We start from the raw sequence: 22,852 nt of genomic DNA, 5'->3' as shown, positions 1-22,852 counted from the left end.
CTTGATTTTTATATTGTGCATTTAAGCATCAATATATCCTTTTCGGAATCGGAACGGAAGGCGGCAACAGAGCAAAATGTCAACTGCACCCGGGATTCCCAGCCAGTCTCCCATGCTGGTACTTACCGGGCCCTAAGCTGGGTAGCAGTCTGCGATCTGACGAGAGCAGGCGCGTTCTGCTTAGGATGGCTGTTGACAGCTTCTCGCCCTTTATACTGTGCATTTAGGCATCAATAAATCCTTTTCGGAATCGGAACGGAAGGCGGCAACAGAGCAAAATGTCAACGGCAGCCGGGATTCCCAGCCAGTCTCCCATGCTGGTACTTACCAGGCCCTAAGCTGGGTATCAGTCTGCGATCTGTCGAGAGCAGGCGCGTTCAGCTTAGGATGGCCGTTGACAGCTTCACACTTTGTATACTGTGCATTTAAGCATCAATAAATCCTTTTCGGAATCGGAACGGAAGGCGGCAACAGAGCAAAATGTCAACGGCAGCCGGGATTCCCAGCCAGTGTCCCATGCCGGTACTTACCGGGCCCTAAGATCTGTACCAGTCTGCGATCTGACGAGAGCAGGCGCGTTAAGCTTAGGATGGCCGTCGACAGCTTCACACCTTGTATACTGTGGATTTAAGCATCAATAAATTCTTTTCGGAATCGGAGCGGAAGGCAGCAATAGAGCAAAATGTCAACGGCAACCAGGATTCCCAGCCAGTCTCCCATGCCAGTACCTACCGGGCCCTAAGCTAGAGCAGTCTGCGATCTGACGAGAGCAGGCGCGTTCAGCTTAGGATGGCCATTGACAGCTTCATGCTTTTTATACTGTGCATTTAAGTATCAATAAATCCTTTTCGGAATCGGAGCGGAAGGCGGCAACAGATTTAAATGTCAACTGCACCCGGGATTCCCAGCCAGTCTCCCATGCTGGTACTTACTGTGCCCTTAGCTGGGTAGCAGTCTGCGATCTGACGAGAGCAGGCGCGTACATCTTAGGATGGCCATTGACAGCTTAATGCTTTTTATACTGTGAATTTAAGCATCAATAAATCCTTTTCAGAATCGGAACGGAAGGCAGCAACAGAGCATAATGTCAACTGCACCCGGGATTCCCAGCCAGTCTCCCATTCCGGTAATTACTGGGCCCTAAGCTGGGTAGCAGTCTGCGATCTGACGAGAGCAGGCGCGTTCAGCTTAGGACGGCCGTTGACATCTTCACGCCTTGTATATTGTGGATTTAAGCATCAATAAATATTTTTATTAATCGGAGAGGAAGGCGGCAACAGAGCAAAATGTCAATGGCACCTTGGATTGCCAGCCAGTCTCCCATGCTGGTAACTGCCGGACAGTAGTCTGCGATCTGAGGAGAGCAGGCACGTTCAGGCTTAGGATGGCCGTTGACAGCTTCACACCCTGTGTATTGTGGATTTAAGCATCAATAAATCCTTTTCCGAATCGGAGCGGAAGGCAGCAACAGATTAAAATGTCAACTGCCCCTGGGATTCCCAGCCAGTCTCCCATGCTGGTACTTACCAGGCCCTAAGCTGGGTAAAAGTCTGCGATCTGACGAGAGCAGGCGCGTTCAGCTTAGGATGGCCGTTGACAGCTTCACACTTTGTATACTGTGGATTTAAGCATCAATAAACAATTTTCGGAATCGGAGCAGAAACAGAGCAAAATGGCAACTGCACCCGGGATTCCCAGCCAGTCTCCCATGCTGGAACTTACCAGGCCCGAAGCTGGGTAGCAGTCTGCGATCTGACGAGAACAGGCGCATTCAGCTTAGGATGGCCATAGACATCTTCACACCCTGTATACTGTGGATTTAAGCATCAATAAATCCTTTTCGGAATCGGAGCGTAAGGCGGCAACAGAGCAAAATGTCAACGACACCTGGGATTCCCAGCCAGTCTCCCATGCTGGTACTTACCAGGCCCTAAGCTGGGTATCAGTCTCCGATCTGACGAGAGCAGGCGCGTCCAGCTTAGGATGGCTGTTGACAGCTTCACGCCCTTTATATTGTGGATTTAAGCATCAATAAATAATATTCCGAATCGAAGCGGAAGGCGGCAACAGATTAAAATGTCAACTAGACCCGGGATTCCCAGCCAGTCTCCCATGCTGGTACTTACCAGGCCCTAAGCTGGGTAGCAGTCTGCGATCTGACGAGAGCAGGCGCGTTCAGCTTAGGATGGCTGTTGACAGCTTCACACTTTGTATACTGTGCATTTAAGCATCAATAAATCCTTTTCAGAATCGGAACGGAAGGCGGCAACAGAGCAAAATGTCAACGACACCTGGGATTCCCAGCCAGTCTCCCATGCTGGTACTTACCGGGCCCTAAGCTGGGTAGCAGTCTGCGATCTGACGAGAGCAGGCACGTTCAGCTTAGGATGGCCGTTGACAGCTTCTTGATTTTTATATTGTGCATTTAAGCATCAATATATCCTTTTCGGAATCGGAACGGAACGGAAGGCGGCAACAGAGCAAAATGTCAACTGCACCCGGGATTCCCAGCCAGTCTCCCATGCTGGTACTTACCGGGCCCTAAGCTGGGTAGCAGTCTGCGATCTGACGAGAGCAGGCGCGTTCAGCTTAGGATGGCCGTTGACAGCTTCACACTTTGTATACTGTGCATTTAAGCATCAATAAATCCTTTTCGGAATCGGAACGGAAGGCGGCAACAGAGCAAAATGTCAACGGCAGTCGGGATTCACAGCCAGTGTCCCATGCCGGTACTTACCGGGCCCTAAGATTTGTACCAGTCTGCGATCTGACGAGAGCAGGCGCGTTAAGCTTAGGATGGCCGTCGACAGCTTCACACCTTGTATACTGTGGATTTAAGCATCAATAAATTATTTTCGGAATCGGAGCGGAAGGCAGCAATAGAGCAAAATGTCAACGGCAACCGGGATTCCCAGCCAGTCTCCCATGCCAGTACCTACCGGGCCCTAAGCTAGAGCAGTCTGCGATCTGACGAGAGCAGGCGCGTTCAGCTTAGGATGGCCATTGACAGCTTCATGCTTTTTATACTGTGCATTTAAGCATCAATAAATCCTTTTCGGAATCGGAGCGGAAGGCAGCAACAGATTAAAATGTCAACTGCACCCGGGATTCCCAGCCAGTCTCCCATGCTGGTACTTACTGTGCCCTTAGCTGGGTAGCAGTCTGCGATCTGACGAGAGCAGGCGCGTTCAGCTTAGGTAGGCCATTGACAGCTTCATGCTTTTTATACTGTGCATTTAAGCATCAATAAATCCTTTTCGGAATCGGAACGGAAGGCGGCAACAGAGCAAAATGTCAACTGCACCCGGGATTCCCAGCCAGTCTCCCATGCCGGTAATTACTGGGCCCTAAGCTGGGTAGCAGTCTGCGATCTGACGAGAGCTGGCGCGTTCTGCTTAGGATGGCCGTTGACATCTTCACGCCTTGTATATTGTGGATTTAAGCATCAATAAATATTTTTATTAATCGGAGAGGAAGGCGGCAACAGAGCAAAATGTCAATGGCACTTTGAATTGCCAGCCAGTCTCCCATGCTGGTAACTGCCAGGGAGCAGTCTGCGATCTGAGGAGGCTTAGGATGGCCATTGACAGCTTCACACCCTGTGCATTGTGGATTTAAGCATCAACAAATCCTTTTCCGAATCGAAGCGGAAGGCAGCAACAGATTAAAATGTCAACTGCACCCGGGATTCCCAGCCAGTCTCCCATGCTGGTACTTACCAGGCCCGAAACTGGGTAGCAGTCTGCGATCTGACGAGAACAGGCGCATTCAGCTTAGGATGGCCGTTGACATCTTCACACCCTGTATACTGTGGATTTAAGCATCAATAAATCCTTTTCGGAATTGGAGCGTAAGGCGGCAACAGAGCAAAATGTCAACGACACCCGGGATTCCCAGCCAGTCTCCCACGCCAGTACTTACCGGGCTCTAAGCTGGGTAGCAGTCTGCGATCTGACGAGAGCAGGCGCGTTCAGCTTAGGATGGCCATTGACAGCTTCATGCTTTTTATACTGTGCATTTAAGCATCAATAAATCCTTTTCGGAATCAGAGAGGAAGGCGGCAACAGAGCAAAATGTCAATAGCACCTTGGATTGCCAGCCAGTCTCCCATGCCCGTACTTGCCGGGCAGCAGTCTGCGATCTGACAAGAACAGGCACATTCAGCTTAGGATAGCCGTAGACTGCTTCACAACCTGTATACTGTGGATTTAAGCATCAATAAATCCTTTTCGGAATCGGAGCGGAAGGCGGCTACAGAGCAAAATGTCAACAACACCTGGGATTCCCAGCCAGTCTCCCATGCTGATACTTACCGGGCCCTAAGCTGGGTAGCAGTCTGCGTTCTGACGAGAGCAAGCGCGTTCAGCTTAGGATGGCCGTTGACAGCTTCACGCCCTTTATACTGTGCATTTAAGCATCAATAAATCCTTTTCCGAATCAGAGCGGAAGGCGGCAACAGATTAAAATGTCAACTGCACCCGGGATTCCCAGCCAGTCTCCCATGCTGGTACTTACCAGGCCCTAAGCTGGGTAACAGTCTGCAATCTGACGAGAGCAAGCGCGTCCAGCTTAGGATGGCCGTTGACAGCTTCACACTTTGTATACTGTGGATTTAAGCATCAATTAATATTTTTATTAATCGGAGAGGAAGGCGACAACAGAGCAAAATGTGAATGGCACCTTGGATTGCCAGCCAGTCTCCCACGCCGGTATCTGCCGGGCAGCAGTCTGCGATCTGAGGAGAGCAGACACGTTCAGCTGAGGATGGCCGTTGACAGCTTCACACCCTGTATATTGTGGATTTAAGCATCAATAAATCCTTTTCCGAATCGGAGCGGAAGGCGGCAACAGATTAAAATGTCAACTGCACCCGGGATTCCAGCCAGTCTACCATGCTGGTACTTACCAGGCCCTAAGCTGGGTATCAGTCTGCGATCTGACGAGAGCAGGCGCGTTCAGCTTAGGATGGCCGTTGACAGCTTCACACCCTGTATTCTGTGCATTTAAGCATCAATAAATCCTTTTCGGAATCGGAACGGAAGGCGGCAACAGAGCATAATGTCAACTGCACCCGGGATTCCCAGCCAGTCTCCCATGCCGGTACTTACTGGGCCCTAAGCTGGGTAGCAGTCTGCGATCTGACGAGAGCAGGCGCGTTCAGCTTAGGATGGCCGTTGACATCTTCACGCCTTGTATATTGTGAATTTAAGCATCAATAAATATTTTTATTAATCGGAGAGGAAGGCGGCAACAGAGCAAAATGTCAATGGCACCTTGGATTGCCAGCCAGTCTCCCATGCCGGTAACTGCCGGGCAGTAGTCTGCGATCTGAGGAGAGCAGGCACGTTCAGGCTTAGGATGGCCGTTGACAGCTTCACACCCTGTATATTGTTGATTTAAGCATCAATAAATCCTTTTCCGAATCGGAGCGGAAGGCGGCAACAGATTAAAATGTCAACTGCACCCGGGATTCCCAGCCAGTCACCCATGCTGGTACTTACCAGGCCCTATGCTGGGTAGCAGTCTGCGATCTGACGAGAGCAGGCGTGTTCAGCTTAGGATGGCCGTTGACAGCTTCACACTTTGTATACTGTGGATTTAAGCATCAATAAATAATTTTCGGAATCGGAGCAAAATGTCAACTGCACCCGGGAATCCCAGCCAGTCTCCCATGCTGGTACTTACCAGGCCCGAAGCTGGGTGGCAGTCTGCGATCTGACGAGAACACGCGCATTCAGCTTAGGATGGCCATAGACATCTTCACACCCTGTATACTGTGGATTTAAGCATCAATAAAACCTTTTCGGAATCGGAGCGGAAGGCGGCAACAGAGCAAAATGTCAACGACACCTGGGATTCCCAGCCAGTCTCCCATGCTGGTACTTACCGGGCCCTAAGCTGGGTAGCAGTCTGCGATCTGACGAGAGCAGGCGCGTTCAGCTTAGGATGGCCGTCGGCAGCTTCTCGCCCTTTAAACTGTGCATTTAGGCATCAATAAATCCTTTTCGGAATCGGAACGGAAGGCGGCAACAGAGCAAAATGTCAACGGCAGCCGGGATTCCCAGCCAGTGTCCCATGCCGGTACTTACCGGGCCCTAAGATCTGTACCAGTCTGCGATCTGACGAGAGCAGGCGCGTTAAGCTTAGGATGGCCGTCGACAGCTTCACACCTTGTATACTGTGGATTTAAGCATCAATAAATTATTTTCGGAATCGGAGCGGAAGGCAGCAATAGAGCAAAATGTCAACGGCACCCAGGATTCCCAGCCAGTCTCCCATGCCAGTACTTACCGGGCGCTAAGCTGGGTAGCAGTCTGCGATCTGACGAGAGCAGGCGCATTCAGCTTAGGATGGCCATTGACAGCTTCATGCTTTTTATACTGTGCATTTAAGCATCAATAAATCCTTTTCGGAATCGTAGAGGAAGGCGGCAACAGAGCAAAATGTCAATAGCACCTTGGATTGCCAGCCAGTCTCCCATGCCCGTACTTGCCGGGCAGCAGTCTGCGATCTGACAAGAACAGGCACATTCAGCTTAGGATAGCCGTAGACGGCTTCACACCCTGTATACTGTGGATTTAAGCATCAATAAATCCTTTTCGGAATCGGAGCGGAAGGCGGCTACAGAGCAAAATGTCAACAACACCTGGGACTCCCAGCCAGTCTCCCATGCTGGTACTTACCGGGCCCTAAGCTGGGTAGCAGTCTGCGATCTGAAGAGAGCAGACGCGTTTAGCTTAGGATGGCAGTTGACAGCTTCACGCCCTTTATATTGTGAATTTAAGCATCAATAAATAATTTTCCGAATCGAAGCGGAAGGCGGCAACAGATTAAAATGTCAACTGCACCCTGGATTCCCAGCCAGTCTCCCATGCTGGTACTTACCGGGCCCTAAGCTGGGTAGCAGTCTGCGATCTGACGAGAGCAGGCGCGTTCAGCTTAGGATGGCCGTCGGCAGCTTCTCGCCCTTTAAACTGTGCATTTAGGCATCAATAAATCCTTTTCGGAATCGGAACGGAAGGCGGCAACAGAGCAAAATGTCAACGGCAGCCGGGATTCCCAGCCAGTGTCCCATGCCGGTACTTACCGGGCCCTAAGATCTGTACCAGTCTGCATTCTGACGAGAGCAGGCGCATTATGCTTAGGATGGCCGTCGACAGCTTCACACCTTGTATACTGTGGATTTAAGCATCAATAAATTATTTTCGGAATTGGAGCGGAAGGCAGCAATAGAGCAAAATGTCAACGGCAACCGGGATTCCCAGCCAGTCTCCCATGCCAGTACTTACCGGGCCCTAAGCTAGGTAGCAGTCTGCGATCTGACGAAAGCAGGCGCGTTCAGCTTAGGATGGCCATTGACAGCTTCATGTTTTTTATACTGTGCATTTAAGCATCAATAAATCATTTTCGGAATCGGAACGGAAGGCGGCAACAGAGCAAAATGTCAACTGCACCCGGGATTCCCAGCCAGTCTCCCATGCCGGTACTTACTGGGCCCTAAGCTGGGTAGCAGTCTGCGATCTGACGAGAGAAGGCGCGTTCAGCTTAGGATGGCCGTTGACATCTTCACGCCTTGTATATTGTGAATTTAAGCATCAATAAATATTTTTATTAATCGGAGAGGAAGGCGGCAACAGAGCAAAATGTCAATGGCACCTTGGATTGCCAGCCAGTCTCCCATGCCGGTAACTGCCGGGCAGTAGTCTGCGATCTGAGGAGAGCAGGCACGTTCAGGCTTAGGATGGCCGTTGACAGCTTCACACCCTGTGTATTGTGGATTTAAGCATCAATAAATCCGTTTCCGAATCGGAGCGGAAGGCGGCAACAGATTAAAATGTCAACTGCACCTGGGATTCCCAGCCAGTCTCCTATGCTGGTACTTACCAGGCCCTAAGCTGGGTAGCAGTCTGCGATCTGACAAGAGCAGGCACGTTCAGCTTAGGATGGCCGTTGACAGCTTCACACTTTGTATACTGTGGATTTAAGCATCAATAAACAATTTTCGGAATCGGAGCAGAAACAGAGCAAAATGGCAACTGCACCCAGGATTCCCAGCCAGTCTCCCATGCTGGTACTTACCAGGCCTGAAGTTGGGTAGCAGTCTGCGATCTGACGAGAACAGGCGCATTCAGCTTAGGATGGCCATAGACATCTTCACACCCTGTATACTGTGGATTTAAACATCAATAAATCCTTTTCGGAATCGGAGCGTAAGGCGGCAACAGAGCAAAATGTCAACGACACCTGGGATTCCCAGCCAGTCTCCCATGCTGGTACTTACCAGGCCCTAAGCTGGGTATCAGTCTGCGATCTGACGAGAGCAGGCGCGTTCAGCTTAGGATGGCCGTTGACAGCTTCACGCCCTTTATATTGTGGATTTAAGCATCAATAAATAATTTTCCGAATCGAAGCGGAAGGCGGCAACAGATTAAAATGTCAACTGCACCCGGGATTCCCAGCCAGTCTCCCATGCTGGTACTTACCAGGCCCTAAGCTGGGTAGCAGTCTGCGATCTGACCAGAGCAGGCGCGTTCAGCTTAGGATGGCCGTTGACAGCTTCACACATTGTATACTGTGCATTTAAGCATCAATAAATCCTTTTCGGAATCAGAACGGAAGGCGGCAACAAAGCACAACGTCAACGACATCTGGGATTCCCAGCCAGTCTCCCATGCTGGTACTTACCGGGCCCTAAGCTGGGTAGCAGTCTGCGATCTGCCGAGAGCAGGCGCGTTCAGCTTAGGATGGCCATTGACAGCTTCTTGATTTTTATATTGCGCATTTAAGCATCAATATATCCTTTTCGGAATCGGAACGGAAGGCGGCAACAGAGCAAAATGTCAACTGCACCTGGGATTCCCAGCCAGTCTCCCATGCTGGTACTTACCGGGCCCTAAGCTGGGTAGCAGTCTGCGATCTGACGAGAGCAGGCGCGTTCTGCTTAGGATGGCTGTTGACAGCTTCTCGCCCTTTATACTGTGCATTTAGGCATCAATAAATCCTTTTCGGAATCGGAACGGAAGGCGGCAACAGAGCAAAATGTCAACGGCAGCCGGGATTCCCAGCCAGTCTCCCATGCTGGTACTTACCAGGCCCTAAGCTGGGTATCAGTCTGCGATCTGTCGAGAGCAGGCGCGTTCAGCTTAGGATGGCCGTTGACAGCTTCACACTTTGTAAACTGTGCATTTAAGCATCAATAAATCCTTTTCGGAATCGGAACGGAAGGCGGCAACAGAGCAAAATGTCAACGGCAGCCGGGATTCCCAGCCAGTGTCCCATGCCGGTACTTACCGGGCCCTAAGATCTGTACCAGTCTGCGATCTGACGAGAGCAGGCGCGTTCAGCTTAGGATGGCCGTTGACATCTTCACGCCTTGTATATTGTGAATTTAAGCATCAATAAATATTTTTATTAATCGGAGAGGAAGGCGGCAACAGAGCAAAATGTCAATGGCACCTTGGATTGCCAGCCAGTCTCCCATGCCGGTAACTGCCGGGCAGTAGTCTGCGATCTGAGGAGAGCAGGCACGTTCAGGCTTAGGATGGCCGTTGACAGCTTCACACCCTGTGTATTGTGGATTTAAGCATCAATAAATCCTTTTCCGAATCGGAGCGGAAGGCGGCAACAGATTAAAATGTCAACTGCACCTGGGATTCCCAGCCAGTCTCCCATGCTGGTACTTACCAGGCCCTAAGCTGGATAGCAGTCTGCAATCTGACGAGAGCAGGCGCGTTCAGCTTAGGATGGCCGTTGACAGCTTCACACTTTGTATACTGTGGATTTAAGCATCAATAAACAATTTTCGGAATCGGAGCAGAAACAGAGCAAAATGGCAACTGCACCCGGGATTCCCAGCCAGTCTCCCATGCTGGTACTTACCAGGCCCGAAGCTGGGTAGCAGTCTGCGATCTGACGAGAACAGGCGCATTCAGCTTAGGATGGCCATAGACATCTACACACCCTGTATACTGTGGATTTAAGCATCAATAAATCCTTTTCGGAATCGGAGCGTAAGGCGGCAACAGAGCAAAATGTCAACGACACCTGGGATTCCCAGCCCGTCTCCCATGCTGGTACTTACCAGGCCCTAAGCTGGGTATCAGTCTGCGATCTGACGAGAGCAGGCGCGTTAAGCTTAGGATGGCCGTTGACAGCTTCACGCCCTTTATATTGTGGATTTGAGCATCAATAAATAATATTCCGAATCGAAGCGGAAGGCGGCAACAGATTGAAATGTCAACTGCACCCGGGATTCCCAGCCAGTCTCCCATGCTGGTACTTACCAGGCCCTAAGCTGAGTAGCAGTCTGCAATCTGACGAGAGCAGGCGCGTTCAGCTTAGGATGGCCGTTGACAGCTTCACACTTTGTATACTGTGCATTTAAGCATCAATAAATCCTTTTCGGAATCGGAACGGAAGGCGGCAACAGAGCAAAATGTCAACGACACCTGGGATTCCCAGCCAGTCTCCCATGCTGGTACTTACAGGGCCCTAAGCTGGCTAGCAGTCTGCGATCTGACGAGAGCAGGCACGTTCAGCTTAGGATGGCCGTTGACAGCTTCTTGATTTTTATATTGTGCATTTAAGCATCAATATATCCTTTTCGGAATCGGAACGGAAGGCGGCAACAGAGCAAAATGTCAACTGCACCCGGGATTCCCAGCCAGTCTCACATGCTGGTACTTACCGGGCCCTAAGCTGGGTAGCAGTCTGCAATCTGACGAGAGCAGGCGCGTTCAGCTTAGGATGGCCGTTGACAGCTTCTCGGCCTTTATACTGTGCATTTAGGCATCAATAAATCCTTTTCGGAATCGGAACGGAAGGCGACAACAGAGCAAAATGTCAACGGCAGCCGGGATTCCCAGCCAGTCTCCCATGCTGGAACTTACCAGGCCCCAAACTGGGTATCAGTCTGCGATCTGTCGAGAGCAGGCGCGTTCAGCTTAGGATGGCCGTTGACAGCTTCACACTTTGTATACTGTGCATTTAAGCATCAATAAATCCTTTTCGGAATCGGAAACGGAAGGCGGCAACAGAGCAAAATGTCAACGGCAGCCGGGATTCCCAGCCAGTGTCCCATGCCGGTACTTACCGGGCCCTAAGATCTGTACCAGTCTGCGATCTGACGAGAGCAGGCGCGTTAAGCTTAGGATGGCCGTCGACAGCTTCACACCTTGTATACTGTGGATTTAAGCATCAATAAATTATTTTCGGAATCGGAGCGGAAGGCAGCAATAGAGCAAAATGTCAACGGCAACCGGGATTCCCAGCCAGTCTCCCATGCCAGTACCTACCGGGCCCTAAGCTAGAGCAGTCTGCGATCTGATGAGAGCAGGCGCGTTCAGCTTAGGATGGCCATTGAAAGCTTCATGCTTTTTATACTGTGCATTTAAGCATCAATAAATCCTTTTCGGAATCGGAGCGGAAGGCGGCAACAGATTAAAATGTCAACTGCACCCGGGATTCCCAGCCAGTCTCCCATGCTGGTACTTACTGTGCCCTTAGCTGGGTAGCAGTCTGTGATCTGACGAGAGCAGGCGCGTTCAGCTTAGGATGGCCATTGACAGCTTCATGCATTTTATACTGTGCATTTAAGCATCAATAAATCCTTTTCGGAATCGGAACAGAAGGCGGCAACAGAGCATAATGTCAACTGCACCCGGGACTCCCAGCCAGTCTCCCATGCCGGTAATTACTGGGCCCTAAGCTGGGTAGCAGTCTGCGATCTGACGAGAGCAGGCGCGTTCAGCTTAGGATGGCCGTTGACATCTTCACGCCTTGTATATTGTGGATTTAAGCATCAATAAATATTTTTATTAATCGGAGAGGAAGGCAGCAACAGAGCAAAATGTCAATGGCACCTTGAATTGCCAGCCAGTCTCCCATGCTGGTAACTGCTGGGCAGCAGTCTGTGATCTGAGGAGAGCAGGCACGTTCAGGCTTAGGATGGCCGTTGACAGCTTCACACCCTGTGTATTGTGGATTTAAGCATCAATAAATCCTTTTCCGAATCGGAGCGGAAGGCAGCAACAAATTAAAATGTCAACTGCACCCGGGATTCCCAGCCAGTCTCCCATGCTGGTACTTACCAGGCCCTAAGCTGGGTAGCAGTCTGCGATCTGACGAGAGCAGGCGCGTTCAGCTTAGGATGGCCGTTGACAGCTTCACACTTTGTATACTGTGGATTTAAGCATCAATAAATAATTTTCGGAATCGGAGCAGAAAAAGAGCAAAATGTCAACTGCACCCGGGATTCCCAGCCAGTCTCCCATGCTGGTACTTACCAGGCCCGAAGCTGGGTAGCAGTCTGCGATCTGACGAGAACAGGCGCATTCAGCTTAGGATGGCCATAGACATCTTCATACCCTGTATACTGTGGATTTAAGCATCAATAAATCCTTTTCGGAATCGGAGCGTAAGGCGGCAACAGAGCAAAATGTCAACGACACCTGGGATTCCCAGCCAGTCTCCCATGCTGGTGCTTACCAGGGCCTAAGCTGGGTATCAGTCTGCGATCTGACGAGAGCAGGCGCGTTCAGCTTAGGATGGCCGTTGACAGCTTCAACCCCTTTATATTGTGGATTTAAGCATCAATAAATAATTTTCCGAATCGAAGCGGAAGGCGGCAACAGATTAAAATGTCAACTGCACCCGGGATTCCAAGCCAGTCTCCCATGCTGGTACTTACCAGGCCCTAAGCTGGGTAGCAGTCTGCGATCTGACGAGAGCAGGCGCGTTCAGCTTAGGATGGCCGTTGACAGCTTCACACTTTGTATACTGTGCATTTAAGCATCAATAAATCCTTTTCGGAATCGGAACAGAAGGCGGCAACAGAGCAAAATGTCATCGATACCAGGGATTCCCAGCCAGTCTCCCATGCTGGTACTTACCGGGCCCTAAGCTGGGTAGCGGTCTGCGATCTGACGAGAGCAGGCGCGTTCAGCTTAGGATGGCCGTTGACAGCTTCTTGATTTTTATATTGTGCATTTAAGCATCAATATATCCTTTTCAGAATCGGAACGGAAGGCGGCAACAGAGCAAAATGTCAACTGCACCCGGGATTCCCAGCCAGTCTCCCATGCTGGTACTTACCGGGCCCTAAGCTGGGTAGCAGTCTGCGATCTGACGAGAGCAGGCGCGTTCAGCTTAGGACGGCCGTTGACTGCTTCTCGCCCTTTATACTGTGCATTTAGGCATCAATAAATCCTTTTCGGAATCGGAACGGAAGGCGGCAACAGAGCAAAATGTCAACGGCAGCCGGGATTCCCAGCCAGTCTCCCATGCTGGTACTTACCAGGCCCTAAGCTGGGTATCAGTCTGCGATCTGTCAAGAGCAGGAGCGTTCAGCTTAGGATGGCCGTTGACAGCTTCACACTTTGTATACTGTGCATTTAAGCATCAATAAATCCTTTTCAGAATCGGAACGGAAGGCGGCAACAGAGCAAAATGTCAACGGCAGCCGGGATTCCCAGCCAGTGTCCCATGCCGGTACTTACCGGGCCCTAAGATCTGTACCAGTCTGCGATCTGACGAGAGCAGGCGAGTTAAGCTTAGGATGGCCGTCGACAGCTTCACACCTTGTATACTGTGGATTTAAGCATCAATAAATTATTTTCGGAATCGGAGCGGAAGGCAGCAATAGAGCAAAATTTCAACGGCAACCGGGATTCCCAGCCAGTCTCCCATGCCAGTACCTACCGGGCCCTAAGCTAGAGCAGTCTGCGATCTGACGAGAGCAGGCGCGTTCAGCTTAGGATGGCCATTGAAAGCTTCATGCTTTTTATACTGTGCATTTAAGCATCAATAAATCCTTTTCGGAATCGGAACGGAAGGCGGCAACAGAGCATAATGTAAACTGCACCCGGGATTCCCAGCCAGTCTCCCATGCCGGTAATTACTGGGCCCTAAGCTGGGTAGCAGTCTGCAATCTGACGAGAGCAGGCGCGTTCAGCTTAGGATGGCCGTTGACATCTTCAAGCCTTGTATATTGTGGATTTAAGCATCAATAAATATTTTTTTAATCGGAGAGGAAGGCGGCAACAGAGCAAAATGTCAATGGCACCTTGGATTGCCAGCCAGTCTCCCATGCCGGTAACTGCCGGGCAGCAGTCTGCGATCTGAGGAGAGCAGGCACGTTCAGGCTTAGGATGGCCGTTGACAGCTTCACACCCTGTATATTGTGGATTTAAGCATCAATAAATCCTTTTCCGAATCGTAGCGGAAGGCGGCAACAGATTAAAATGTCAACTGCACCCGGGATTCCCAGCCAGTCTCCCATGCTGGTACTTACCAGGCCCTAAGCTGGGTAGCAGTCTGCGATCTGACGAGAGCAGGCGCGTTCAGCTTAGGATGGCCGTTGACAGCTTCACGCTTTGTATACTGTGGATTTAAGCATCAATAAATCATTTTCGGAATCGGAGCAGAAACAGAGCAAAATGTCAACTGCACCCGGGATTCCCAGCCAGTCTCCCATGCTGGTACTTACCAGGCCCGAAGCTGGGTAGCAGTCTGCGATCTGACGAGAACAGGCGCGTTCAGCTTAGGATGGCCGTTGACAGCTTCACACTTTGTATACTGTGCATTTAAGCATCAATAAATCCTTTTCGGAATCGGAACGGAAGGCGGCAACAGAGCAAAATGTCATCGACACCAGGGATTCCCAGCCAGTCTCCCATGCTGGTACTTACCGGGCCCTAAGCTAGGTAGCAGTCTGCGATCTGACGAGAGCAGGCACGTTCAGCTTAGGATGGCCGTTGACAGCTTCTCGCACTTTATACTGTGCATTTAAGCATCAATAAATCCTTTTCGGAATCGGAACGTAAGTCGGCAACAGAGCAAAATGTCAACGGCAGCCGGGATTCCCAGCCAGTGTCCCATGCCGGTACTTACCGGGCCCTAAGATTTGTACCAGTCTGCGATCTGACAAGAGCAGGCACGTTAAGCTTAGGATGGCCGTCGACAGCTTCACACCTTGTATACTGTGGATTTAAGCATCAATAAATTATTTTCGGAATCGGAGCGGAAGGCAGCAATAGAGCAAAATGTCAACGGCACCCGGGATTCCCAGCCAGTCTCCCATGCCAGTACTTACCGGGCCCTAAGCTGGGTAGCAGTCTGCGATCTGACGAGAGCAGGCGCGTTCAGCTTAGGATGGCCATTGACAGCTTCATGCTTTTTATACTGTGCATTTAAGCATCAATAAATCCTTTTCGGAATCGGAGAGGAAGGCGGCAACAGAGCAAAATGTCAATAGCACCTTGGATTGCCAGCCAGTCTCCCATGCCCGTACTTGCCGGGCAGCAGTCTGCGATCTGAGGAGAGCAGGCACGTTCAGGCTTAGGATGGCCGTTGACAGCTTCACACCCTGTATATTGTGGATTTAAGCATCAATAAATCCTTTTCCGAATCGGAGCGGAAGGCGGCAACAGATTAAAATGTCAACTGCACCCGGGATTCCCAGCCAGTCTCCCATGCTGGTACTTACCAGGCCCTAAGCTGGGTAGCAGTCTGCGATCTGACGAGAGCAGGCGTGTTCAGCTTAGGATGGCCGTTGACAGCTTCACGCCTTGTATATTGTGGATTTAAGCATCAATAAATATTTTTATTAATCGGAGAGGAAGGCGGCAACGGAGCAAAATGTCAATGGCACCTTGTATTGCCAGCCAGTCTCCCATGCCGGTAACTGCCGGGCAACAGTCTGCGATCTGAGGAGAGCAGGCACGTTCAGGCTTAGGATGGCCGTTGACAGCTTCACACCCTGTATATTGTGGATTTAAGCATCAATAAATGCTTTTCCGAATCGGAGCGGAAGGCGGCAACAGATTAAAATGTCAACTGCACCTGGGATTCCCAGCCAGTCTCCCATGCTGGTACTTACCAGGCCCTAAGCTGGGTAGCAGTCTGCGATCTGACGAGAACAGGCGCATTCAGCTTAGGATGGCCGTAGACATCTTCAAACCCTGTTTACTGTGGATTTAAGCATCAATAAATCCTTTTCGGAATGGGAGCGGAAGGCGGCAACAGAGCAAAATGTCAACGACACCTGGGATTCCCAGCCAGTCTCCCATGCTGGTACTTACCGAGCCCTAAGCTGGGTAGCAGTCTGACGTGAGCAGGCGCGTTCAGCTTAGGATGGCCGTTGACAGCTTCTTGCCCTTTATACTGTGCATTTAGGCATCAATAAATCCTTTTCGGAATTGGAACGGAAGGCGGCAACAGAGCAAAATGTCAACGGCAGCCGGGATTCCCAGCCAGTGTCCCATGCCGGTACTTACCGGGCCCTAAGATCTGTACCAGTCTGCGATCTGACGAGAGCAGGCGCGTTAAGCTTAGGATGGCCGTCGACAGCTTCACACCTTGTATACTGTGGATTTAAGCATCAATAAATTCTTTTCGGAATCGGAGCGGAAGGCAGCAATAGAGCAAAATATCAACGGCACCCGGGATTCCCAGCCAGTCTCCCATGCCAGTACTTACCGGGCCCTAAGCTGGGTAGCAGTCTGCGATCTGACGAGAGCAGGCGCGTTCAGCTTAGGATGGCCGTTGACATCTTCACTCTTTGTATACTGTGGATTTAAGCATCAATAAATATTTTTTTTAATCGGAGAGGAAGGCGGCAACAGATCAAAATGTCAATAGCACCTTGGATTGCCAGCCAGTCTCCCATGCCCGTACTTGCCGGGCAGCAGTCTGAGATCTGACAAGAACAGGCGCATTCAGCTTAGGATAGCCGTAGACGGCTTCACACCCTGTATATTGTGGATTTAATAAATCCTTTTCGGAATCGGAGCAAAATGTCTACAGAGCTACAGAGCAAAATGTCAACAACACCTGAGATTCCCAGCCAGTCTCCCATGCTGGTACTTACCGGGCCCTAAGCTGGGTAGCAGTCTGCGATCTGACGAGAGCAGGCGCGTTCAGGTTAGGATGGCCGTTAACAGCTTCACGCCCTTTGTACTGTGCATTTAAGCATCAATAAATCCTTTTCCGAATAGGAGCGGAAGGCGGCAACAGATTAAAATGTCAACTGCACCCGGGATTCCACGCCAGTCTCCCATGCTGGTACTTACCAGGCCCTAAGCTGGGTAGCAGTCTGCGATCTGACGAGAGCAGGCGCGTTCAGCTTAGGATGGCCGCTGACAGCTTCACACTTTGTATACTGTGCATTTAAGCATCAATAAATCCTTTTCGGAATCGGAACGGAAGGCGGCAACAGAGCAAAATGTCAACGGCAGCCGGGATTCCCAGCCAGTGTCCCATGCCAGTACTTACCGGGCCCTAAGATCTGTACCAGTCTGCGATCTGACGAGAGCAGGCGCGTTCAGCTTAGGATAGCCATTGACAGCTTCATGCTTTTTATACTGTGCATTTAAGCATCAATAAATCCTTTTCGGAAACGGAATGGAAGGCGGCAACAGAGCATAATGTCAACTGCACCCGGGATTCCCAGCCAGTCTCCCATGCCGGTACTTACTGGGCCCTAAGCTGGGTAGCAGTCTGCGATCTGACGAGAGCAGGCGCGTTCAGCTTAGGATGGCCGTTGACATCTTCACACTTTGTATATTGTGGATTTAAGCATCAATAAATAATTTTTTAATCGGAGAGGAAGGTGGCAACAGAGCAAAATGTCAATGGCACCTTGGATTGCCAGCCAGCCTCCCATGCCGGTAACTGCCGGGCAGCAGTCTGCGATCTGAGGAGAGCAGGCACGTTCAGGCTTAGGATGGCCGTTGACAGCTTCACACCCTGTGTATTGTGGATTTAAGCATCAATAAATCCTTTTCCGAATCGGAGCGGAAGGCGGCGATCTGACGAGAGCAGGCGCGTTCAGCTTAGGATGGCCGTTGACAGCTTCTCGCCCTTTATACTGTGCATTTAGGCATCAATAAGCTTAGGATGGCCGTCAACAGCTTCACACCTTGTATACTGTGGATTTAAGCATCAATAAATTCTTTTTGGAATCGGAGCGGAAGGCAGCAATAGAGCAAAATGTCAACGGCACCTGGGATTCCCAGCCAGTCTCCCATGCCAGTACTTACCGGGCCCTAAGCTGGGTAGCAGTCTGCGATCTGACGAGAGCAGGCGCGTTCAGCTTAGGATGGCCATTGACAGCTTCATGCTTTTTATACTGTGCATTTAAGCATCAATAAATCCTTTTCGGAATCGGAGAGGAAGGCGGCAACAGAGCAAAATGTCAATAGCACCTTGGATTGCCAGCCAGTCTCCCATGCCCGTACTTGCCGGGCAGCAGTCTGCGATCTGACAAGAACATGCACATTCAGCTTAGGATAGCCGTAGACGGCTTCACACCCTGTATACTGTGGATTTAAGCATCAATAAATCCTTTTCGGAATCGAAGCGGAAGGCGGTTACAGAGCAAAATGTCAACAACACCTGGGATTCCCAGCCAGTCTCCCATGCTGGTACTTACCGGGCCCAAAGCTGGGTAGCAGTCTGCGATCTGACGAGAGCAGGCCTGTTCAGCTTAGGATGGCCGTTGTAAGCTTCACATTTTGTATACTGTGGATTTAAGCATCAATAAATAATTTTCGGAATCGGAGCAGAAACAGAGCAAAATGTCAACTGCTCCCGGGATTCCCAGCCAGCCTCCCATGCCGGTAATTACCAGGCCCGAAGCTGGGTAGCAGTCTGCGATCTGACAAGAACAAGCGCATTCAGCTTAGGATGTCCGTAGACATTTTCACACCCTGTATACTGTGGATTTAAGCATCAATAAATCCTTTTCGGAATCGGAGCGAAAGGCGGCAACAGAGCAAGATGTCAACGACACCTGGGATTCCCAGCCAGTCTCCCATGCCAGTACTTACCGGGCCCTAAGCTAGGTAGCAGTCTGCGATCTGACGAAAGCAGGCGCGTTCAGCTTAGGATGGCCATTGACAGCTTCATGATTTTTATACTGTGCATTTAAGCATCAATAAATCCTTTTCGGAATCGGAACGGAAGGCGGCAACAGAGCAAAATGTCAACTGCACCCGGGATTCCCAGCCAGTCTCCCATGCCGGTACTTACTGGGCCCTAAGCTGGGTAGCAGTCTGCGATCTGACGAGAGCAGGCGCGTTCAGCTTAGGATGGCCATTGACAGCTTCATGCTTTTTATACTGTGCATTTAAGCATCAATAAATCCTTTTCGGAATCGGAACAGAAGGCGCAACAGAGCATAATGTCAACTGCACCCGGGATTCCCAGCCAGTCTCCCATGCCGTTACTTACTGGGCCCTAAGCTGGGTAGCAGTCTGCGATCTGACGAGAGCAGGCGCGTTCAGCTTAGGATGGCCGTTGACATCTTCACACCTTGTATATTGTGAATTTAAGCATCAATAAATATTTTTATTAATCGGAGAGGAAGGCGGCAACAGAGCAAAATGTCAATGGCACCTTGGATTGCCAGCCAGTCACCCATGCCGGTAACTGCCGGACAGTAGTCTGCCATCTGAGGAGAGCAGGCACGTTCAGGCTTAGGATGGCCGTTGACAGCTTCACACCCTGTGTATTGTGGATTTAAGCATCAATAAATCCTTTTCCGAATCGGAGCGGAAAGCGTCAACAGATTAAAATGTCAACTGCATCTGGGATTCCCAGCCAGTCTCCCATGCCGGTACTTACTGGGCCCTAAGCTGGGTAGCAGTCTGCGATCTGACGAGAGCAGGCGCGTTCAGCTTAGGATGGCCGTTGACAGCTTCACACTTTGTATACTGTGGATTTAAGCATCAATAAATAATTTTCGGAATCGGAGCAGAAACAGAGCAAAATGGCAACTGCACCCGGGATTCCCAGCCAGTCTCCCATGCTGGTACTTACCAGGCCCGAAGCTGGGTAGCAGTCTGCGATCTGACGAGAACAGGCGCATTCAGCTTAGGATGGCCATAGACATCTTCACACCCTGTATACTGTGGATTTAAGCATCAATAAATCCTTTTCGGAATCGGAGCGTAAGGCGGCAACAGAGCAAAATGTCAACGACACCTGGGATTCCCAGCCAGTCTCCCATGCTGGTATTTACCAGGCCCTAAGCTGGGTATCAGTCTGCAATCTGACGAGAGCAGGCGCGTTCTGCTTAGGATGGCCGTTGACAGCTTCACCCCCTTTATATTGGGGATTTAAGCATCAATAAATAATTTTCCGAATCGAAGCGGAAGGCGGCAACAGATTAAATTGTCAACTGCACCCGGGATTCCCAGCCAGTCTCCCATGCTGGTATTTTCCAGGCCCTAAGCTGGCTAGCAGTCTGCGATCTGACGAGAACAGGCGCGTTCAGCTTAGGATGGCCGTTGACAGCTTCACACTTTGTATACTGTGCATTTAAGCATCAATAAATCCTTTTCGGAATCGGAACGGAAGGCGACAACAGAGCAAAATGTCAACGACACCTGGGATTCCCAGCCAGTCTCCCATGCTGGTATTTACCGGGCCCTAAGCTGGGTAGCAGTCTGCGATCTGACGAGAGCAGGCGCGTTCAGCTTAGGATGGCCGTTGACAGCTTCACACTTTGTATACTGTGCATTTAAGCATCAATAAATCCTTTTCGGAATCGGAACGGAAGGCGGCAACAGAGCAAAATGTCAACGGCAGCCGGGATTCCCAGCCAGTGTCCCATGCCGGTACCTACCGGGCCCTAAGATCTGTACCAGTCTGCGATCTGACGAGAGCAGGCGAGTTAAGCTTAGGATGGCCGTTGACATCTTCACACCTTGTATATTGTGAATTTAAGCATCAATAAATATTTTTATTAATCGGAGAGGAAGGCGGCAACAGAGCAAAATGTCAATGGCACCTTGGATTGCCAGCCAGTCACCCATGCCGGTAACTGCCGGGCAGTAGTCTGCGATCTGAGGAGAGCAGGCACGTTCAGGCTTAGGATGGCCGTTGACAGCTTCACACCCTGTGTATTGTGGATTTAAGCATCAATAAATCCTTTTCCGAATCGGAGCGGAAGGCGGCAACAGATTAAAATGTCAACTGCATCTGGGATTCCCAGCCAGTCTCCCATGCTGGTACTTACCAGGCCCTAAGCTGGGTAGCAGTCTGCGATCTGACGAGAGCAGGCGCATTCAGCTTAGGATGGCCATTGACAGCTTCATGATTTTTATACTGTGCATTTAAGCATCAATAAATCCTTTTCGGAATCGGAACGGAAGGCGGCAACAGAGCAAAATGTCAACTGCACCCGGGATTCCCAGCCAGTCTCCCATGCCGGTACTTACTGGGCCCTAAGCTGGGTAGCAGTCTGCGATCTGACGAGAGCAGGCGCGTTCAGCTTAGGATGGCCGTTGACATCTTCACACCTTGTATATTGTGAATTTAAGCATCAATAAATATTTTTATTAATCGGAGAGGAAGGCGGCAACAGAGCAAAATGTCAATGGCACCTTGGATTGCCAGCCAGTCACCCATGCCGGTAACTGCCGGGCAGCAGTCTGCGATCTGAGGAGAGCAGGCACGTTCAGGCTTAGGATGGCCGTTGACAGCTTCACACCCTGTGTATTGTGGATTTAAGCATCAATAAATCCTTTTCCGAATCGGAGCGGAAGGCGGCAACAGATTAAAATGTCAACTGCATCTGGGATTCCCAGCCAGTCTCCCATGCTGGTACTTACCAGGCCCTAAGCTGGGTAGCAGTCTGCGATCTGACGAGAGCAGGCGCGTTCAGCTTAGGATGGCCGTTGACAGCTTCACACTTTGTATACTGTGGATTTAAGCATCAATAAATAATTTTCGGAATCGGAGCAGAAACAGAGCAAAATGGCAACTGCACCCGGGATTCCCAGCCAGTCTCCCATGCTGGTACTTACCAGGCCCGAAGCTGGGTAGCAGTCTGCGATCTGACGAGAACAGGCGCATTCAGCTTAGGATGGCCATAGACATCTTCACACCCTGTATACTGTGGATTTAAGCATCAATAAATCCTTTTCGGAATCGGAGCGTAAGGCGGCAACAGAGCAAAATGTCAACGACACCTGGGATTCCCAGCCAGTCTCCCATGCTGGTATTTACCACGCCCTAAGCTGGGTATCAGTCTGCGATCTGACGAGAGCAGTCGCGTTCTGCTTAGGATGGCCGTTGACAACTTCACCCCCTTTATATTGGGGATTTAAGCATCAATAAATAATTTTCCGAATCAAAGCGGAAGGCGGCAACAGATTAAATTGTCAACTGCACCCGGGATTCCCAGCCAGTCTCCCATGCTGGTACTTTCCAGGCCCTAAGCTGGCTAGCAGTCTGCGACCTGACGAGAGCAGGCGCGTTCAGCTTAGGATGGCCGTTGACAGCTTCACACTTTGTATACTGTGCATTTAAGCATCAATAAATCCTTTTCGGAATCGGAACGGAAGGCGGCAACAGAGCAAAATGTCAACAACACCTGTTATTCCCAGCCAGTCTCCCATGCTGGTACTTACCGGGCCCTAAGCTGGGTAGCAGTCTGCGATCTGACGAGAGCAGGCGCGTTCAGCTTAGGATGGCCGTTGACAGCTTCTTGATTTTTATATTGTGCATTTAAGCATCAATATATCCTTTTCGGAATCGGAACGGAAGGCGGCAACAGAGCAAAATGTCAACTGCATCCGGGATTCCCAGCCAGTCTCCCATGCTGGTACTTACCGGGCCCTAAGCTGGGTAGCAGTCTGCGATCTGACGAGAGCAGGCGCGTTCAGCATAGGATGGCCGTTGACAGCTTCTCGCCCTTTATACTGTTCATTTAGGCATCAATAAATCCTTTTCGGAATGGGAACGGAAGGCGGCAACAGAGCAAAATGTCAACGGCAGCCGGGATTCCCAGCCAGTTTCCCATGCTGGTACTTACCAGGCCCTAAGCTAGGTATCGGTCTGCGATCTG

At 50.5% G+C, this 22,852-nt stretch overlaps 11 pseudogenes; all 11 read right to left on the bottom strand.

Annotated features, from left to right (window-relative positions):
- Positions 1 to 2,279: 2,279 nt before the first annotated feature.
- Positions 2,280 to 2,399, bottom strand: LOC130330428 (5S ribosomal RNA; annotated as a pseudogene).
- Positions 2,400 to 2,486: 87 nt separating this feature from the next.
- Positions 2,487 to 2,606, bottom strand: LOC130352640 (5S ribosomal RNA; annotated as a pseudogene).
- A 5,626-nt stretch (positions 2,607 to 8,232) lies between these two features.
- LOC130325492 (5S ribosomal RNA) lies at positions 8,233 to 8,352 on the bottom strand (annotated as a pseudogene).
- A 3,688-nt stretch (positions 8,353 to 12,040) lies between these two features.
- LOC130351896 (5S ribosomal RNA) lies at positions 12,041 to 12,160 on the bottom strand (annotated as a pseudogene).
- Positions 12,161 to 14,241: 2,081 nt separating this feature from the next.
- LOC130351891 (5S ribosomal RNA) lies at positions 14,242 to 14,361 on the bottom strand (annotated as a pseudogene).
- A 681-nt stretch (positions 14,362 to 15,042) lies between these two features.
- On the bottom strand, positions 15,043 to 15,162 carry LOC130316007 (5S ribosomal RNA; annotated as a pseudogene).
- Positions 15,163 to 15,435: 273 nt separating this feature from the next.
- LOC130352720 (5S ribosomal RNA) lies at positions 15,436 to 15,555 on the bottom strand (annotated as a pseudogene).
- An 872-nt stretch (positions 15,556 to 16,427) lies between these two features.
- LOC130318094 (5S ribosomal RNA) lies at positions 16,428 to 16,547 on the bottom strand (annotated as a pseudogene).
- Positions 16,548 to 17,989: 1,442 nt separating this feature from the next.
- Positions 17,990 to 18,109, bottom strand: LOC130347540 (5S ribosomal RNA; annotated as a pseudogene).
- Positions 18,110 to 20,375: 2,266 nt separating this feature from the next.
- LOC130352925 (5S ribosomal RNA) lies at positions 20,376 to 20,495 on the bottom strand (annotated as a pseudogene).
- Positions 20,496 to 22,366: 1,871 nt separating this feature from the next.
- On the bottom strand, positions 22,367 to 22,486 carry LOC130338956 (5S ribosomal RNA; annotated as a pseudogene).
- Between the last annotated feature and the right edge of the window lie 366 nt (positions 22,487 to 22,852).

This window comes from Hyla sarda, chromosome 1, assembly GCF_029499605.1.
Source record: "Hyla sarda isolate aHylSar1 chromosome 1, aHylSar1.hap1, whole genome shotgun sequence".
Lineage (NCBI taxonomy): Eukaryota > Metazoa > Chordata > Amphibia > Anura > Hylidae > Hyla > Hyla sarda.
This window is presented reverse-complemented; position numbering and strand designations above follow the sequence as displayed.